At 43.8% G+C, this 12484-nt stretch overlaps 1 protein-coding gene and 1 pseudogene across 3 annotated transcripts in view; both read left to right on the top strand.

Annotated features, from left to right (window-relative positions):
- Nucleotides 1–1540: 1540 nt before the first annotated feature.
- LOC311622654 (large ribosomal subunit protein uL6-like) lies at nucleotides 1541–2911 on the top strand (annotated as a pseudogene). The gene is made up of 2 exons: nucleotides 1541–1657; nucleotides 2337–2911. The product of its transcript is annotated as a large ribosomal subunit protein uL6-like (transcript).
- Nucleotides 2912–9728: 6817 nt separating this feature from the next.
- The window catches only part of CTNNA1 (catenin alpha 1), a 173833-nt gene continuing 171077 nt past the window's right edge, over nucleotides 9729–12484 (top strand). Inside the window, exon 1 of one of the 2 annotated variants that reach the window (XM_084885052.1) lies at nucleotides 9729–9866. The gene's annotated coding sequence lies outside the window, so the exon portion shown is untranslated. The remainder of the gene's footprint in view (nucleotides 9867–12484) is intronic. The other variant, XM_084885053.1, reaches the window with a different exon arrangement.

Here is a 12484-nt window from a genome sequence, read left to right as displayed (position 1 = left end):
CCTTCCCTTCCCCTCCCTACACCTAGCTAACTCCTACTTGTCTTTCTTTCTTTTTTCTTTTTCTCCCCCCCCCCCACTTGTCTTTCAGGCTTCAGCTTAGATGTCAGAAAGTCTTTTCTGACCCACAGAGCTAGGGCTGGGGCTCAGTAGGCTCATACCACTATTCCCCTCCTGTCTGTCTGTCTGTCTGTCTGTCTGTCTGTCTGTCTGTCTGTCTATCTATATCTGTATCTGTCTATCTATCTATCTATCTATCTATCTATCTATCTATCTATCTATCTATCTCTATCTGAGCTTTATTGAGGAATAACTAAAAAACTTCCTATCCTTTTTTTAAAAAACAACTAACTACTTACCTGTAGCTCATCATCCTTCAGGTCTCCTGAGTCCTCTCAGACTATACCAGGCTCCCCTCTTACACATTCTCACATTATTTTCCATTCATAGTTCATATCACAAAGGATAATGATAGGTCTGGGAGAGTATTTAATTAATGCCTCTCTCCTCCACTAATCTGTAAACACCATGGGGGTATGTGCCTTGTCTGTTTAGCTCACCACTGCATCCCAAGAGCTTGGCACATAAATATTTACTAAATGAATGAATGAATGAATCCCTCCCACAACACATGGAGATTACTTCCAGCATAGCACTTAGTTCATTATTTTATAAGAGCCGACATACTTCTGTCTCTCTCCAGCTGTCTTGTAAGCTCCTTGAGGGGAAGAATGATGTTTTGCCCATCATGATTTCCCAGTGCTTGGCACACTGCCTGGCAATTAGGCACTCAAATAATATTTTTGAATAGATGAATAAATGAACGAATGAATGGCAAACACTCACGTTCCCTTATACTTCATTCCTACTGCAGCAAAGTAACCTTTTAAAAATGCAAATAAGATCATGTTAACTCCACTGATTAATCCCCCAGGGCTTTCCCATTTCTCTTAAAGGATATCTCAAACTCCGTACTTCCTACCTACTTTTCTGACCTCATCAAGTACTACTCTTTTCCTCATTTACTGCCTCTCAGCACACTGGCCTTTCTTCTGTTCTTTGAATATACCAGGCTTATTCCTACCCTAGGGCCTTTTCACTTGCTATTTCCTACTCTGGGATATTCTGCCCCATCACAGAGCTCATTCTAGTCATTTGAGTCTCAGCTCAAACATCACCTTTTCAGTGAAGTCTTTCCTTACCCCTCTAAATAAATGATCATGCCTCCTTCCTTTCACTCTTAGCACTTATGCCTATCTGAAATCATATTGTTCACTTAATTTTTTCTTACTATTTCCTCTTTCTCTCTAGAATGTAAATTTCATGAGGGCTGCCCACTATTTTATTGCTAGAGTCTAATACAATGAATGTCACATAGTAGGTGCTCCAAAAATATTTGTTGAATGAGCAAATAAATGGATGAACAAATGAATATGACAATAGCCTTCTGTGATGGATGGGCTGGTCTTGCCAGACTCACAGGCAGACAGAAGAATAATTTATTGTGATTAAATAAATTAAGAAGCAGGACTGGTCAGAACCGATGAAGGGAGCCAGGACGGAATATTGTGCCAGATTCCATTGTGAGCTTCTGGAGTCCAGGAGTCCCAGGGCCTATTCAGCTCTGACTCCAGTCAACCCAGAATCAAATTCACCCTGGGTAAACCAAAAACAAAGATGGCCCCAGCTTCCACTTTTCTTCTGTCTTCAGAATGCCCATATGGGGATGTAAGGGCCATGTAAAAATTCCTGAATGGTGTATCTCTCTGCTGTGTTCCAACAGGTTGTCTTTTTCTCAAAAGTTTCTTGGAATTTAGAAAAATTGTTATGCAACTGAAGCAATCAATGAAGACAAATCATTCATTTACCAATACATCTGAGATTTAAATGGTATTAAATTAAGTTTATATTACAATGTAACAATTATTATTTTGATAGCACTTACTATATGCCTAAAAAAATCTAAAAATGCCAGACAAAAAAGGAATTTTTAGAATGGTGAATACAAAGAATCAGGTTTCCATAATAAAGCCTACTGATACTTTAAAGAGAAGAATAAAGCACAGTCCCATTCCTCCAGCCTCCTCCTTTTTAAAAATATTTCTTTTTTAGATATAATATTGCTTGGTTGACACAATCTAACTTTTTTCCTTTTAGGTTCTCTTTCTCCACTGTTATCAACAAAAATATGAGCATGAAAGGGGCGGGAAGTGTTTGTTTTTGTGTACATATCTTTGATCATATGAGAAAGAAAAGAATTATGAACACCTACTGCTGATTGGTTTTAAGAACTACGTGTTGAGACGCTTCCTCTTTGCCGCTTCCTCTGATTACTGAAGACCATTCTCAGCAATCAGACTGTGGACATCCCAGAAAATGTGGACACCGCTCTGAGGGGCGCACGGTTATTGTGAAGGGCCCCAGCGGCACCCTGCGGAGGGACTTCAACCACATCCATGTGGAGCTCAGTCTCCTCAGAAAGAAAAAGAAGAGGCTCCGGTTGACAAATGGTGGGGAAATAGAAAGGAACTGGCCACAGTTCGCACTATCTGCAGTCATGTAAAGAACATGATCAAGGGTGTTACACTGGGCTTCCGTTACAAGATGAGGTCTGTGTGCGCTCACTTCCCCATCAACGTCGTTATTCAGGAGAATGGTTCTCTTGTTGAAATTAGAAATTTCTTGGGCGAAAAATACATCTGCAGAGTTCGAATGAGGTCAGGCATTGCTTGTTCAGTATCTCAAGCCCAGAAAGATGAGTTGATTCTTGAAGGAAATGACATAGAACTTGTATCAAATTCAGCTGCTTTGATTCAGCAAGCCACAACAGTTAAAAACAAGCATATCAGAAAATTTTTGGATGGTATCTGTGTTTCTGAAAAAAGGAACAGTTCAGCTGTTGAATAAGATCTAAGTTGTCTGGCTATAGAAATATCGAGATGCCGAATGATTTGTCACACTTGTTTGTGAAACTAAAGATGTACAATAAAAGCCTTGTATTGAAAAAAAAAAAAAAAAGAAAGAAAGAAAAAAAGAACTATATGTTGATTTCATTTTCTGTAGGGAAGAAGAATAACATGAATAAGAAACGCTTACACATTTTCATAAATGTCAAGGGCCTTAGGTGGTTCTTCTTCTTCTTCTTCTTCTTCTTCTTCTTCTTCTTCTTTTTAAATTGATTTCAAAGAGGAAGGGAGAGGGAGAGAGAGATAGAAACTTCAGTGATGAGAGAGAATCATTGATCAGCTGCCTCCTGCACGCCCCACACTGGGGATTGAACTCAGGCCTGTGCCCTGATCAAGAATTGAAGAGTGACCTTCTGGTTCATAGGTCGATGCTCAACCACTGAGCCATGCAGGGTGGATTAAGTTTGGTTCTTTTATTTAAAACTTAACTCATTGGTTAAAATCAATAGCATTCTCTATTAGAAGAGGCCTGGAAGGGAACTAAGCCCCTCTCCATCCTACTCCTCCCTCCACGCCAAAACCCCCCCAACTAACCCCACTTGTCAAACTGCTTAAAGCTGTGCAAAAAGACGAAGTCTATACAGCATAAACCAGACATTTAAATTACTTCAGTCATGGTATAGTTTTGACAGGGAAACTATTTTAAATGTGGCTTTTTCAACGAAGATTTTCAGAAAGCCATGGACATTTCAGAGGCTAAGTGGGGGTGGTGAAGAGCCTGGCCCTGAATTCTGGCAGATCTAGGTTCCAGCACTGCCACAAACTCCAGTGTGACCCGAGCTTGTTTTTGCATTTACAGGATGAAGAATGCAATAGTAACTACCTTAGGATTGGTAAAAGGCTTGGATAAAATGTGTAGTTCTTAGCACAGAGCCTGGCATGTACCAAAAACTTAATAACTATGAGCTATTATTACTTTTAGTCACTGAGTGTTAAAATAATATTGTATGAGCAGGTGAATTAATGAGTGAGTGTTAAGTATATTTTACTTTGTTTTCAGGCTCAAGTTTAGAGTAGGTATCAGTGATTCTCAACTCTGGCTGCACATTAGGATCACCCAGGGATGCTAAGAATTTAAAAATTCCTGCTGAAACCGGTTTGGCTTAATGGATAGAGCGTCGGCTTGGGGACTGAAAGGTCCCAGGTTCGATTCCGGTCAAGGGCATGTACCTTGGTTGCAGGCATATCCCCAGTAGGGGGTGTGCAAGTGGCAGGTGATCGATGTCTCTCTCATCGATGTTTCTAACTCTCTATCTCTCTCCTTTCCTCACTGTACAAAATCAATAAAATATATTAAAAAAAAAAAAAAGAATTTAAAAATTCCTAGTCCCTAACCTAAAGCATTACTTCAATACTCCAAGGTTGGGGTTCGATCCCCACATAGGACACATACAAGAATCAACTAATGGTCTTAGCTGGTTTGGCTCAGTGGATAGAGTTTCAGCTTGTGGACTGAAGGGTCCCAGGTTTGATTCCAGTCAAGGGCACATGCCTGGGTTGAGGGCTTGATCTCCAGTAGGGGGCCTACAGGAGGCAGTTAATCAATGATTTTCTCCATCGTTGATGTTTCTATCACTCTCTTCCTTCTCCTTTCCTCTCTGAAATCAATAAAAATGTATTTAAAAAAAACTTCTGAAGATTGCACAAAAAATTTCTAAAAAAAATTAAAATCAACCAATGAATGCATAAATAAATGGAACAACAACAAAAAAAAATGGTTGTATTTCTCTCTCCTTCTCCCTTCCTCTTTTTAAAAAATCAATAATTTTTTAAAATACCTAGTCCCTAGTTAACAACAATTAAAAGGAACCTTTGGGGGTGGTCTCTGAATATCATATTTTAACGAGAGGCCCAATGCATGAAATTCATGCATGGGTAGGGTCCCTAGGCATGGCTGGCAATCAGGGTCGATTTGGGCCTTCTGGCTGCTGGCCATGGCCTTCCTTCCCTGAGTTGCTGGGAAAGAAAATATAAATTTTATTCAGAGTTAGATGGGAAGAACTGGAAGGTTTTGAACAGATGATATGTTTTAAATGGCTCAGCTGCTATGAGAGAAAAGCATTAAAACAAATATGTATTCATTGTTTAAACATAAAAGGAATATTATGTGTATTGCTTTACAATCTGCTTTTTTTCAAAGTGAATTTTAGAAAAACAAAATATGGTCATGTTATTTCTTTGTTTAAAATTCTTTGTGGTTTTCCCTCACAATGAAGTCTAAAGCCTTACAAAACCCTGTCTAGTGTGGCCTCTGCCTACCTCACAGGCTCCTGAATTACAGAACTTCTTTTCATAGATTGGGACTCAGGGCCTTCAAATGTGCTTATCTAGAATAGAATCCTTCCCTTCCCTCCATACCCACCTTGTCAATGGCTTTTCAAATCCCATTACTAATTTTTTCATTCATTTAACTAATATTGATTGAGAGACCTGCTAATGTGCCAGGACTATTCTAGGCACCAGGGACACAGCACTGAACAAAACGGACAAGAATTCTAACTCTTATGGGGCTTAAATTCTAGTGGGACAGACAGAACACAATAAGTTAAAAATATGACATATACATATTTATATATACATATGACTATCCTATATAATAAAAGCCTAATATGCTAAGTGTCTGGTCATCCATTCAACCAATCAAAGTGTAATATGCTAATGATATGCTAAGGCTGTTCAACTGCTCGCTATGATGTGCACTGATCACCAGGGAGCAGACACTCCAACTGGTAGGTTAGCTTGCTGCTGGGGTCTGGCCAATGGATGGGATCCCTTGGCCTGGCTTGCACCTTCTCGAAATCCAGGACTCCCTCGGGGGATGTCAGCGAGCTGGTTTTGGCCCGATCCCACAGGCCAGGCAGAGGGACCCCACTGGTGCAGAAATTAATGCATTGGGCCTCTAGTAAATATACATAATGACTTTATATGTCATATGGTGATACACCCTAAGGAGAATATAAAGCAAGTAAGGAGGAATGGGTTACAATTCTAGATAGGGTGGCCAAGAGGAAGCCTCACTGAGAAAGCGACAGCTGAGCAAAGACCTGGGGGAGGTGAGAGAGTGAGTCAGGCAGCTATTTGGAGGACAGCATTCCAAGCAGAAGGTAAAGGCCCCAAGTAAGAGCCTGCCTGCTGTGTTCCAGGAATAGTAAAGAGGCCAGTATGTCAGAAAAGTATGTAGGGGGCAGGTGAGCTCTTGAGGCCCTTATAAGGACCTTGACATTTACTGAGACAAGAGTCATTGGAGGGTTTTGGGCAGAGTATGAGTGACATATTCTGATTTCCATTTTAATAGGATCTTCCCAGTTGTTGAACTGAGATTAGACTGAGGGAAGCAAGGGCAGAAGTGGGAAGATCAGTTAGGAGGTTTCTGTGAAATTCAAGCTAAGTGATGAATACGGATTGATTCAGGATGGTAACCCAAGAGATGGTAAAAAGTTGGTGGATTCTGAATATATTTTGAAGGTAGAAGCACAGAATGTCCTGAGAAATCAGACATAAAATGTGTGAGAGAATGAAAACTTCGGATAACTTCAAAGTTTTTGCCCTAAACAAGTAGAAGAACTGAGTTGCCATTTAATGAAATAAGGAAACTGTGGAATTAGCAAATTTAAACAGAGATATCAGGAAATCAGTTTTGGACTTATAGATACACAAAGTGTGAGATGCCTAGATGTATATTGGATATCCAAGTGGGAGGGACCAAGTCAGGAGCTGGATATGGGAGTTCAGAATTCAGGGGAAAGGTTCAGGTGGAGATATGAACATGAGATAGAGACTGGATGAGATGGCAGACAGAAAAAGAGGTCCAGGGATGGAGTGTGGGACATTCTAGCAGCTGTTTTAAACTTTTAAATCTCAAGATCCTTTAATACTCTTAAAAATTTTAGAAGATCTCAAAGAACTTTTATTAATGTGAGTTTATCTATCAATGTTTACTATATTATTACATGTTATCATACAACATTTTAAAAAGAAAAAAACAATGTTTTATAAAAGAAAATAAAATTGAGGGATATCATTGCTTTGTAGTTTTGTGAATCTCTTTAATGTCTCATTTAATAAAAAGGTAGCTGGTTTCTCGTATTTGCTTCTGCATTTCATGTGATGTGGTATTATATATCATGTAAATAGCTTGTGGAACACTCTAATGTGTTACCATGAAAGATTGGAAGTGAAAAAGGCAACTGATATTTTAGTATTTTTACAAAAATAGTTTTTACCTTACTACCCCCTGAAAAGATCTCAGGAGTCCTCAGACTGCACTTTGAGAACTGCTGCTCTACCTTTGCAGGTGGGGAGGATTGAGGAGACTAAGAAATTGCAATGGGGGAGGTTGATGGAAAGTCAGAATAGCCTGGTGCCTTGGCAGCCCAGTGAAGTTAGCATTTCAAGGAGAGTGTTCAAATGAAGCAAACCATGGGCAGAGACTGACCACTAGATTTGGCATCATGGAGGTTATTCGGGATCTTGATAAAAGCAGCTTTGGTGGAGAGATGAGTATTAACATCTAAATGGAGTGGGTCAGAGCATAAAGGTCACTTCCTCATGTCACTGAACCCTAGATTAGGTTAACTCCCCCTAAAATCTACTTGCATCTCTCCCCTATCTCCACTTTGACCTTTTTTAGTTTATCAGGGAACAAGTCAGTTGTATTCATTTCTGTTTCCCCAGCAAGTGCCTTGGACATATGAATATTCAAGTCTTTCCTAGTAAGCTTTTCAAGTTTTCTCAGAGGTAGGGAACTGACTCCCCTTAGCTGGGGTATACTGCAAGTCTCTCATCATATTCTTTCTGCTACCCTTATTTTCCCCAAATAAACCTTGCACTTACATTTTTTAGGGACTGTCTTAGTCCATTCATGTTGATATAACAAAAATACCACAGACTGGGTAGTTTAAGAACAAAAATTTATTGTTAACAATTCTGGAGGTTGGAAAGTCCAACATGGTCATGTTATTTTTAAAAATATATTTTTTATTGATTTCTGAGAGAAAGAGAAAAGGAGAGAGAAACATCAGTGATGAGAGAGAATAATTGATCAGCTGCTTTCTGCATGCTCCACACTGGGGATCCAGCCCACAACCAGGGCATATGCCCTGACCAGGAATTGAACCATAACCACTTGGTTCATGGGTCAACACTCACTAAGTGAGCCATGCCAGGCAGGCCAGCATGGTCATGTTTTGGTGAGAGCTTTCTTCCTGGTTCACAGTCAGAGCTCTCTTGCTGTGTCTTCACATGGCAGAAGGGGGAGAGGATCTCTTTGGCGCCCCACTCCCCCGTTTTTTATTTTTTGTTTTTAAATAAGGGCACCACCCCCTCATGACCTAATAACTTTGCAAAGGCCTTATCTCATAATACCATCACCTTGGGCAATAGGTTTTAAACATAAGAATTTTGGGGGATACAAACATTCAACTTTTGTAGAAGGGCCCCGTGCTTAAAAAAGACCCCGTGCTTGGTTTAATACTCTGCTGTTGGTGTCTTGAAATTGTTAATTTTTGAACAAGGGGCCTCACAAATTAAGTAGCTGGTCCCAAGCGAAGTGATGGATATACAAAGTTATAGAGCATAATCCTTTAACTCTATCTTTTGTTAGTTCAATCAAGTATTTGTTGAATGACTACTACATTTTTAGGTAGCCAAGTGTAGTGATGGGGAAGCCATGCCCACTCCAGGGGGGAGAGACCAAAGGAGCAAATATTCTGGTTAGAAACAGAATGGAGTGTGATAGGGTAAGAATGGCCTTGTTAAGGTTTTGGGCACATTCATCCACAGATGTTAACTGGGCACTGCCTAGGGGATGAGCATTGTGTGGAGTGCCATAGGGGATACATACAACTCCTGTCATCCAGGAGTTTTCATTTCCCAGGGGGAGGAGGATGGCGTGTGAGTAGTAAAGGGTGAACATGTTGAGGGCAGGTCTCCCTAGCACCCTGCTCAGTACTCAGTACTAAGTCAGCAGGGGATATTGCCTTGCATTACTTTGGGTTTATAGGCCAATACGGAAATCAACCTTGTTCATCATCCTATGGGGCTGACAAGTGAATATGTAATATTTTTTTTGTTTGTTTGCTTTGTAGTTTGTTTTGTTCTTTTGAGCATTCACCAGAAAGGTAAGGAAGAGAGTGGGGATAACATTCCCTAAATGGCAGGAGGGATAGGGATAGAAGCTAGGTCCGTTTGGTTTCCTCGTCTGTCCAGTGATCGGATGATTTCCATCTCACATCAAGAGGTCCCCAGAGTCGGTTCTTCTCTTGCTTCGAGCGGTGAGGCCTCAGTTTCTCTTGTAAAACAGGGGGTGGGCCTAGAGCCCCTTTCTGGAAGCCTGTGACTCGGAGGAACACCTGTGGCACTCCTCAGAGGAGTGTGCCCAGATCCTTGAAGTGCCAGCCAGGGACCGGCCTGCGAGGGCAGCGCCCGGAGACTCACCTGTGCGCTAGGTGGTGACTCACCTGCCCGCCCTCCCTCCCACTCCCGCTGTTCCAGGAGTCACCGCTCCTCCTTCCTCTGGGGGGGGGATACTCCTGGCCTGGGAAGTCGCTAGGCTAGGGGCCTGGAATGAGGTAACTGTGGGGTGAAGGGCGGGGTTCAAGAGGTCCTTTTGGGGGTGCTGGCCCGGCGTCTCCACGCTGTCTAGGTCGGGGGGCTCGGTCCCCAGGGCGAGGGCCGGGGAAGCAGGGCGAAGGCGGGAGGCGCCTGGAAGAGCGCGCCGGAGGGAGGTGCCGGGAAGGGCGGGCGGCGCCCGGGCCGCGGGGCGGGGGCCACGGGCGGGGGGCGGGGCGGGGGCATCGAGCGTCCGACTTCCTCCTCGGAGCCGGACGGGAGGGAGACAAAGCGGCGTCCGCCCGTCAGTTTGGAGCCTCGGGAATCTTCCTGCGCTCGTCCCGTTCGCCGCAGGTAACTCTTGGCCGGGCCGTAAGCTCCCCGGCGGGGCCGAGGGGGCTCTTGGGGCGGGGGCGCCCTCTCCTCCGTGACGCCGCCGGGAATCGGGCTCCGGGCGGGCCCGGTGGGGGCGCCGGCCCGCCTCCCCGGCGGGGCCTCGGGCCTGGGCCCCGGCGGCCGGGCGGGCCGGCCTGCGGCGGCGCTCGGGAAGTTGAGGGGCCACGGGCGGCTGAGCCTGGCGAGCCGCAGGCCCGCGCGGCCGCCCCTCTTGCTCTCGGGAAAGTTTCTCCCGGTTCCTCAACTTTGTTCGCGCGGCCTCGGCGCGCGCGCCCCGCCCGCGCTGGGCCCCCTCGGCCGCCTCCTGGCGAGGAATCTGCGCGGAAAGGTTCGGGCGCCGAGTTTTCCGGGGAAGTGATTGTGGTGGTTTGTGGTTTCCGTGGTCGCAGGCCCCCGCCCCCCGAAACTTCCTGGCCCGCACGGCCGCACCCCGCACCCCCGGCGGGGCGAACGCGAAAGTTGTGTGTCCGCTCGCTTTCTCGGACCGCGCCCGCCCGCCCCACCCTGCGGTCCCGGCGAGAACCGAGCTACCTTCGTCCCGAGACTCTTCGGGCTTCTGGTGCTGGTTCCCTGGGAACTCTGGACTTGTTCTAGTTCTCCCGATCGGCGTTAGAGGCTCTTTTTGTTGACTTTTAAAGGATCGCGTGTGTGTGTGCGTGTGTGTGTGTGTGTATGTGAGGCACTTGTTGGAAAAAAATGTCGACCGAATGCCTAACCTTGGCCTGGCAGGAATGGCTTCCCAATAATGCAGGCGGCAGTTGGCTCAAATCCAGAACTAACACCCTCTTTTTGTCCTCTTGCTTTTTAAACATTTTTGTTTGGTTTGTACAGAAGTTAACGCTCACTTAGAAAAGACTATGTTAAGGGTATTTCTTATTTATGTTGAAGGGAATGAAGTTTTAGTTTGTTTTATATATAAGACAGAAGGAGAAAATACCCATGATCTCTACCCACTTACCCTCCTTGACTTTATTAAGTTAAAAGATAATATTCTCTCCCCTCCCCCCCTCCCAAACACACATTTTCTTAAGGGCCCACAGATGATTAAGATAAGGTCTCTACCCCTAAGAACTCTCAGTGTGATGGGGAAGGCACACAACACCAGGTGTAGAACAAGGCAGGCAGATTGCATCAAGTGCCATATCAGTACTGATGAGGAACTTGTGTGTGGGTCAAATCTTATAGAATACTAATGGTAAGGGAAGCTTGGAGAGGTATGGAGAAGGGGGCTAGTTTTGTTTGGATTAGGCCAGAAAAACTTCTAGGAGGGGGTGTCATTGGAACTGGATGAAAATGAGTAGAGTTATGTCAAGAGAGGAAGTATAAAAGTGTATGGGAGTCTGTGGAATTGTACTATGACTGTCTCCTGGTTTGCCTTATTCTCTTGGCTCTCCTCACCTGCCCCTCCCCCCAGTCCACTCATAGCTAGGATTCTATCCTATACGTATATCTCAGTCCTTCACACCATTGATGTGGCATTACATCACTCCCATACAGTGACTTAGAGATCAGGGGTGCCTTCTTCATCCAAGTTGAGAATCACTTCTCTGCACAGTCCACTTCTCTGCACAGTCTTCCTGTTATAAAATTGACATGCTAAAGTCCAAGTTTATATATTTTTTTATTTAAAAATATTTTTATTGATTTTAGAGAGGGAGAGAGAAAAAGAAACATCAATGATGAGAGAGAATCATTGATCAGCTATCTCTTGCACACAACCTACTGGGGATCTAGCCCACAACTGGGGCATGTACCTTGACCTTGTGTTTCCTAGGGTTGCCACTCAACCACTGAATCACACCAGCCAGGCCCGAATTTCTATTGTTTTTTTTTTTTGTTTTTTTTTTTTAATAAAGTAACAGTTTAAAAAAGTAAAAAAATAAATAAAATTTTATTTTAGATATGAAGGGAGAGAGATAGAAACATCAATGATGAGAATCATTGATCAGCTGCTCCTGCACGCCTCCTACTGGGCATGTGTCCTTGATCGGAATCAAACCCGGGACCCTTCACTCCGAAGGCCGACTCTATCCACTGAGCCAAACCAGCTAGGGCCCAAGTTTCTGTTTTGAGTAAAGGTCTTACCTGACCCCATGGTCAACTATGCACCAAAGAACTACTTGGGTGTTCCAGGGGCTTCTCAAACTCAGCATGTCCAAAATGAGATACCTTTTTTCTGGAGACCTAAACCAGAGGTGGAGATCAGTAATTGGCACGGCACTGGAATTTCTTTGAGAAGGTAACCATAGTGTGAGACAAGACATACCTGGTTGTTGGGGGTGGTAGTATTTATGCTATTGAATATCTGAGCAGAGGGAAGAGGGTCCTCTGGGCCTGTGCTGTGTAAAAGTTCTGAGACAGGAAAGAACTCCATGTGTTTAGAGACCTAAGAGAAGACCCGTGTAGCTTGAATACTTTAGGGGTGAAGAGGAGAGGCCGCATGAGATTGCCAGGAAATGCTAGGTCACATGTTTAGATTTTACTCTAAGATCTCTAAGAAGCCATTGTAGAGCGTTTCATGCTCTGATTTCCTTTTTAATCAGATCACTAGTCCTAGTGCTTGCAGGGCTTGTATT

The sequence above is a fragment of the Pipistrellus hanaki genome (genome assembly GCF_964339955.1).
Source record: "Pipistrellus hanaki genome assembly, chromosome: 5".
Classification (NCBI taxonomy): Eukaryota; Metazoa; Chordata; class Mammalia; order Chiroptera; family Vespertilionidae; genus Pipistrellus; species Pipistrellus hanaki.
This window is presented reverse-complemented; position numbering and strand designations above follow the sequence as displayed.